This window comes from Mytilus galloprovincialis, chromosome 6 (genome assembly GCF_965363235.1).
Source record: "Mytilus galloprovincialis chromosome 6, xbMytGall1.hap1.1, whole genome shotgun sequence".
NCBI classification, from domain to species: domain Eukaryota; kingdom Metazoa; phylum Mollusca; class Bivalvia; order Mytilida; family Mytilidae; genus Mytilus; species Mytilus galloprovincialis.
In genome coordinates, this window is record NC_134843.1 from 31,134,973 (window position 1) to 31,142,043 (window position 7,071).

Consider the following 7,071-nt stretch of genomic DNA (forward strand, 5'->3'; position numbering starts at 1 on the left):
TATATATCACCAAGTACTTCCTGTTCATTTACCTTGGGTGATTTGGTTACTCAGTTAAACTGAATAAAATTGAACATATATTCAAAAGTTTGTCTGAAAGAGATTAATTTATAATATGTCTTGGAATTAGCCATAATGATGATATATGAATTTCATGTTTTATGAAATTGTTGCAATAAATAATTAATTAACATGTGTTAATTTGTTATCATTCTGTTATTAACATTATCTTTCTAATGGTTGTATATAATTTTATAATTTTAAAATTGATTAGTTGGTCTCATAAATCCAATTTATTTTTTTCAACTTCTTTTATAGAGATTCTGAAAATGTATTAGTTTCCATATTCTGGAAATAGATAATATAAATTCTACCACTGCATTGAGTGTGATAACTTTATTTATGTCTACCCCAAAACCATATATGATATTGCTAGCCATGAAAAAAACTTTCTTGTACACTTATACTGTAAATTCACAAATTGCTGTGTGCATTTATTATTGCTATTTTGTCATTTTAGACCAAGTTTTAATTTTTGCAATACTGAGAAAAATCCAGTTTAATTCATATAAAAATAATAAACCCTGTCGCATTTATCGCAATTATAAAAACATTGCAATAATTACTGAATTTACAGAACCATTAATTGTAATAGTAAATTAAAAATGGAAAATGTTTAATGTCAGCTGATGACTCAAGTATGTTTTTTCCAGTAGTAAATTTTTTTTTATAAAAATCTCAATAAAGAAATGCTCTCTTTTTTAATTGTTTTGTTTTGTCAATTCTTGCTGTCACAATGAAATCGAATTTTGTTCATTTGAAAAGAATATTCAAGTTGTATTTGCCTTACAACATCTTCGCTAACCAAGAGTTACGATCCACAGCTATTCTCGTCACAGAACGGGAGTGGATTGAAACCCTTGGCTAGCGAAGATGGCCTTACAATAATCCATTATCATTTAAATCCATATCAGTCCCAAAGTAGGATTTTTAAATTTTATAAAATATAATACCTGGTAATACCTCTCATATATGATAGCATTTAGAACTGTTTTTAACTAGTTTAGAAAGTCAGGATCTAGATAAATCCAGGTTTTATCCCCCAATAAATTTTGCACCTAGGACTGTTCCAGAAAATAACATGTCCCCCCAAGAAGGCTTTTTTTTTTAATTTATGAGGGAGGTTGTATTTGAAATACCAAAAGCAAAGGTAGTTGTGCTAATTTATTTTTATTTCTGTGGGTGGTGGTGGGTAAAAAAAAGTGCTGTCCCTGAGGGGAACATAGTTTTGTCTGGAACAGCCCTTATGTCAAAGAAAAAAGCCAAATATGGAAGTACATGGAAGATACCAAAGCCTTTTTATAGAAACTATTATGAAACACCAACAAATTAAAATTAAATCAATATTATCAATATTCAATAAGGCAATATTTGTACATTGTGTATATAAATATTAATGGCATAAATCAAAACATGTGTTTTAAATATTGTCATGACCATCCTGTAACAATTTTAGCATTTACAAAATGTTTATATTAATTTCTGAATTCAAAATAATCTATAATGAATGATATTTTTCTTTCAATATTGTTTTCATAAATATATATGGCTATGATTGAGATAATTTTCATCAAATATGTTTCTCGCTTTTACAAAGATTAGACCATTGTTTGTTTTTTTTCGTTTGAACGGTTTTACACTTAGTAATTTTTTGGGCCCTTTATAGCCCAAGGCTCCGTGTTGAAGGCCATACCTTGACCTATAATGGTTTACTTTTATAAATTGTTTCTTGAATGGAGAGTTGTCTCATTGACACTCATACCACATCTTCCTATATCTACATATATATAGTATGTATTGTTACTACAACTATTTATTTCATGTAGATATTGTGAATTCAGATTTTGATGTTGGAACTTTTACTTGGAAGTACATGTACTTCCTTTTCAAAAATATTGAATTAACTAATAGCTAACAGTAGATAGGATTGATATTATTATGCATTCACTCCTATTTCCACTAGATGTATTGTTACCCAGTTGTACATATGTAGTGTATATTTTTGTACCAAAAGTGTCACCATTCTTTTTGTCAGGTACAAAATGTCTTGTTAAAAATAGTTTCCTTTTAATACATGTTATTTTTTGTATATATTGTTATTTTTTTGTTGGTTTTATATTATAAATTGAATAATAAATGAAAAATAATATAAAACAGTTGTCTTCCTCTTATATAGAAAAACAAATAGATAATACAACATTTTCAACACTTTTATCTCACCTGGAATCAGGTTTCATTTGGGGTAGGGCCTTTATCGGGACTCTGGGATCGGGTTTTTTTAACCTCAGGATTGATCCTTTTGGGATCCATTAATTCTTTTTTCAAATTTCGGGGTTGTCAGGATCTAAATTTCTTTAAATTCGAGACCTCAGGATTTCATGTTTTTAAGCCCAGGATTTCGGGCTCAGGATCCCTTTAACACGCTTTGTCATTTGGGAATCATAGATTCTGTTGTGATCTTCATCAAATATTATTTACTCATTTGACCACTGGTATTGAATTGTCCTCGACATATGTCATCATCAGTCAAGTTTCATAGGATGTACATTGTATATGGAAACCTTTCCTTTCAAAAACCAACTGTTTAGGGAAGTACCAGTTTGCTAAGACTTCATTTCTGTTATGGTTGTGTTTTCTATTTCTTGCATGAAGAGATATTTCATATATCACACTACCTAGATTGTGATATGAAAACTTTATATGATTTGCTTATCCACCATGATAAGAGGATATTACAACATTTCCATTGTGACTGGATCATGGATGACTTTCAGAGGTAAAGATGATGCATGGCTCTTCATCTTTTATGTAAGCTTTGGATTTCAAATATTTTGGCCACGAGCATCACTGAAGAGACATGTATTGTCGAAATGCGCATCTGGTGCAAGAAAAGTGGTACAGTTAATTTTATTATTTCATCCATGGCAATCGACATATGTGATTTCTTCAATAATATACAAAACACTCGCAATATTTATTACATTCTGAAGCATACAAAACGTTATAAAATGTCTGATGTTAAAGTTTGACTTTGAAATTGGACATATGACCCCATACTAGTATGTGCAAAAGACTTGATAACTATAAATAGAATTTTTCATTAAATTCTATGGTTGACCAAAAGAGAAATATTTTTTAACAACTCATGAGAATTGGATTTCACTTGATTTCAACTAGTTATTTAGTTTTAATATAGTAATGATATAATTCCATTCATATGAAACCTATAAATATCTGATAATACAAATGATATAATTATAAATCTGTTTCTAGTCATAGATTCAGTATTGCTGTCAAGAGAATCCAATTATCCCTTTTCCTTCCATTATCACTGATTTTGTTGAATTGTTTGTAGTGTCTGAGGCCAAATCCTCACTTAAAAAGCTACAAATATTATAAATACATAGATTTCTAACATGTCCCAATCCATGACTTGCTGAATATGGGAGCCCTGGGTCTCCTTATCGAAATCCTAGATTTTCATCTGTATTGCTTCGGTTTTAAAACTATTAAGCTGCTCATATAAATTTCAAACATGGCAAAATGAATCAAATATTTGTCATTGTTGTGATGTACTTACTAGTAAAAGTTCATAGATCAATGCCACCAAATGATCATGGCTCTACAAAAGTTTCATGGTAGAGATTACTTGATTGTTGTTTGTCAGTGGTAAATATTTCATGCATGTTCATGACGATTTATTGTAGAGAATAAATTATCCTGTGTTTACTGCACCAATGCCAATGGTTTGTGTTTCATTGACAATCATTGCTTATATTTATTATGAAACAATAAAATTGAGAAAGGAAATGGGGAATGTGTCAAAGCGACAACAACCCGACCATAGAGCAGACAATAGCCGAAGTCCACCAATGGGTCTTAAATGTAGCGAGAAACTCCCGTACCCGGAGGCGTCCTTCAGCTGGTCCCTTAAAAAATATGTATACTAGTACAGTAATAATGGACGTCAAACTAAACTCCCGAATATAAAACACAAGAAACTAAAATTAAAACTCATACAAGACTAACAAAGGCCAGAAGCTCCTGACTTGGGACAGGCGCCAAATTGCGGCGGGGTTAAACATGTTTGTGAGATCTCAACCCTCCCCCTATACATCTAGCAAACTGTATCGTAATGATTTGATATTCATTTTGAAATGTACATGCGAAAGAAAATATTACTATGTATAAGAACGAACTCTTGACATAAAACTTAATGCAGCATAATATATAAGTAAGAGTTGTCTACTCAGTTCATGGCAGTCTGTTATACATGAACTCTCATAAATGCATCACCTCAGAAAGTGATGATTTGTGTCCAAAAAAAATGAGCTCTGTGATGCAAGTCAATGAAGCATATATTGTAAGTCAGAGCTACCTATTTTTGATGCACACTTGTTTATTTTTCCTAAGACGTATGTTCTTTCTGGCGTAGAACTATTTTTAAGTCAATAAGCAAAATGCATGATACTTCAGTGTGGCCCTTTTTGTGGTATACTAGTATACCCATGGACATCAAGTTGGTTACTTATTCCCTATTCCCTATTCGTTACCTATTCCCTATTCCCTATTCGTTACCTATTCGTTAGCTATTCCCTATTCCTTATTCGTTACCTATTCCCTATTCGTTACCTATTCGTTACCTATTCCCTATTCTCTATTCGTTACCTATTCGTTACCTATTCCCTATTCCCTATTCGTTACCTATTCCCTATTCGTTACCTATTCGTTACTTATTCGTTACTTATTACTTTTATGACCTATTTATATGTGTTTGTGCTTAACCGATCCTGTTGCTCTATGTTAGATACTTATTTGTTTCTTATTTGATTTTTATACGTTCTACCTTTAAATGTTTTATATTCGTATGTTTGAAGATCTGGTTCTTGGTTCGAAGAGGTGAAATCACCTTTTAGCGCTTGTATAAAAATGAAGATGTGGTATGATCGCCAATGAGACAACTCCCCACAATAGACCAAAATGACACAGACATTAACAACTATAGTTCACGATACGGCCTTCAACAATAAGCATAGTCTATACCGCAGGGTCAGCTATAAAACATGTTAGCGGGGTGTACATCGTTTCCGACCTTGACTAATACCTTGTTTATAACACGCGTATTATACGTTGCACCTTTTAGAAAATGATTTTCAATTGTGTTCTTGTCTCTGGCGGTAACTATGTGTTCTTAGAGATGAAATAACACTTTTAGCGCGTATGTACCCGTTCCAGCGCTCGGTTTATACCCTGTTACTTATTCGTTCCTTATTAGCTTTTAATACGCGTGGTATACGTTGCACCTTTTAAAAAAAGGATTTAAATTGTTTTCTTGTTTCTAGGGGTATATTTCGTTTCTAAGAGCTGATATACCCCTATCAGCGCGTATGTAGCAGTTTCAGCGCTCGACTGATACCCTGTTACTTAAGTTATTCGTTTCTTATTCGCGTATAATACGCGTGTTATACGTTGCACATTTAAAAAAATGATTTTTAATTGTTTTTCTTGTCACTGGTGGTAAATTTGGGTTCTAAGGGGTGATTTAACCCTATAAGCGCGTATGTACCCGTTTTAGCGCTCGACTGTTACCCTGTTACTTATTTGTTTCTTATTCGCGTCTCATACGTTTGTTATACGTTGCACCTTTTAGAAAATGATTTTCAATTGTTTTCTTGTCTCTTGTTGTACCTATGTGTTCTAAGAGGGGGAACAACCCTATTAGCGCCTATGTATCTGTTTCAGCGCTACACTGTTATCCTGTTACTTTTCGTTCCTTATTCGCTAATAAAACGTGTGTTATACGTTCCAATTTTAAAAAGAAATATTTTTTGTGTCTCTGGTGGTTACTGCCGGTTCTTAGAGTTAAAATAACCCTAATAGAACATATGTATCCGTTTCAGCGCTAGACTGATACCCTGTTACTTTTTCGTTCCTTATTCGCTTTAAATACACGTGGTATACGTTGCAACTTGGAATAAATCGATTATCGATTGCTTTCATGTCTCTGGCGGTAATTATGTGTTCTCTGAGGTAAAAAAAAAAACCATTAGCGCATATGTACCCGTTTCAGCGCTACACTGTTACCCTGTTACTTATTCGTTCCTTATTCGCTTATAAAACGTGTGTTATGCGTTGCACCTTGAAATAAATCGATTTTCAATTGTGTTCATGTCTCTGGTGGTAACAATGTGTTCTTATAGATGAAATAACCCTATTAGCGCGTATGTACCCGTTCCAGCGCTCGGTTAGTACCCTGTTACTTATTCGCTACTTATTCGCTTATTATTCATGTGTTATACGTTGCACTTTAGAAAAGGATTTTCATTTGTGTTCATAAGTATGGTGGTAACAATGTGTTCTTAGAGATGAAATAACCCTATTAGTGCGTATGTACCTGTTTCAGCGCTCGGATAATATCCTGTTACTTATTCGTTTATAATACATTTGTTATACGTTTCACCTTGAAATAAATCGATTTTCAATTGTGTTGATGTCTCTGGTGGTAATAATGTGTTCTAAGAGATGAAATAACCATATAAGCGCGTATGTACCTGTTCCAGCTCTCGGTTAATACTCTGTTACTTATTCGTTTCTTATTCGCATATAATACGTTTGTTCCATACGTTGCACCTTTTAGAAAAGGATTTTCAATTGTGTTCATGTCTCTGGTGGTAATAATGTGTTCTTAGAGATGGAATAACCCTATTAACGCGCATGTACGTGTTCCAGCGCTCGGATGATACCCTGTTACTTATTCGTTACTTATTCGCTTTAAATACGCGTGGTATACGTTGCACCTTGAAATAAATCGTTTTTTTCAATTGTGTTCATGTCTCTGGTGGTAACAATGTGTTCATGTCTCTGGTGGTAACAATGTGTTCTTAGAGATGAAATAATCCTATTAGCGCGTATGTATCCGTTCCAGCGCTCGGATAATACCCTGTTACTTATTCGTTAGTTATTCGCTTATAAATGTTTGTAATACGTTGCACCTTTTAGAAAAGGATTTTC